Raw genomic sequence first — 1,501 nt, 5'->3', positions numbered from 1 at the left:
TTTTTTAAAAATCCTTGATCAGAAATATAATTTATACACCCTAAAAATCTTTGTAATTATTTTCTATCTTCTATTTTATTAGGAAATAAATTTACCTTTTCTAGGACATTTGGCTGAAGTTTTAGCTTTCCTTGAGTGGATAGAATTAATCCAAGAAACTCTATTTCTTGTTTTGCTATTCTTGCTTTCTTTTTGCTAAGAACTAGTCCTTTTTCTTTATATTTTTCTAAAACTATTAATAATTTTTGATGATGATCTTCTTTATCCTGTTTTGTAAAAATTAGTATATCATCAATGTATACTAAAACAAATTTATTTAACTCTTTTAGATTTTCTTCCATAAATCTTTGATAAATACCTGGGGCTTGTTTTAATCCGAATGGTAATACATTCCATTCATAGAGTAACACACTTGTTGATTTTTTTGTTGGGCAAGTAAAAGCAGTTAATTTCTTTGTTTCTTCGTCTAGACGAAGTTGCCAATATCCTGATTTTGTATCAAGAGATGAAAACCAAGTCGCTCCTTTTATTTTTTCTAAAATAGAATCTTTTCTTGGAAGTTTATGAGCATCACCAATAGTTGCTTCATTCATCTTCTTATAGTTAATAACCATTCTTCGTTTTCCCCTTTTAATTTCATTATTGTTTTCGACATAAAAGGCTGGAGCTGCATGAGGACTTTTACTTAATCTTATAATTCCTTTTTCCAAAAGATCTCTACATTCTAAAGAGAACTCTTCTCTATCTCTTGCGGAATAAGGAATTTTATTTGGAACATTTATCTCTTTTGTAGGATCTTTTAATTTAATGCTTACTAATTCGTTATTTGTATTTTTAATATCTAAAGGATTTTCAGCACAAGTTTCATCCAAAAGTTCCTCTATCTTTATTTCAAGATTATTTTTTGGAATGTTTATCTGAAAGTATAAATTTAAATAACATATTTCTAATATAGAAAATATTTAAAATTTTAAGATCTTATCTATAGTAGTAGTTGGTATTTTTATACGTTTTGATTTTTGATTTATTGAAGAATCGTGTGGAGCTTTTAAAACTATATATGTTAATTCTTGAATGAATGGATGATATAGCTTTAAAAAGTTATTTCCTGTGATAAAATCCATTCCAGAATCTAACATATATATAGATGGAACAATGAACCTATAATTTTGAATAAAAATTTCAGTCATCTCTGTTTTTTGGTCAATTTTATGTATTGATTTGTCAGCTATTCTAACTCTTAATGGGTTCTTTAATTTTTTCCAATCAAGTTTTATATTTGAACTAGCAAAGCATTGTGTTGCTCCAGAATCTATAAAAGCATTTATAAATTTTTCTGTTATTTTTATAGTAATAAATATGGCATTATTACTCAGTCTCTGAGTCTGCTTCTGAGACATATTCAAAAATATAGTCTAAGTTATCATCAGATTCCTCTAAAGGTTCCATGAAACAAGACTTAGCAATTTCTATTTGTTTAGTAAGATCCTTTTTATCCTTC

The sequence above is a fragment of the Arachis duranensis genome, chromosome 2 (assembly GCF_000817695.3).
Source record: "Arachis duranensis cultivar V14167 chromosome 2, aradu.V14167.gnm2.J7QH, whole genome shotgun sequence".
Lineage (NCBI taxonomy): Eukaryota > Viridiplantae > Streptophyta > Magnoliopsida > Fabales > Fabaceae > Arachis > Arachis duranensis.
This window is presented reverse-complemented; position numbering follows the sequence as displayed.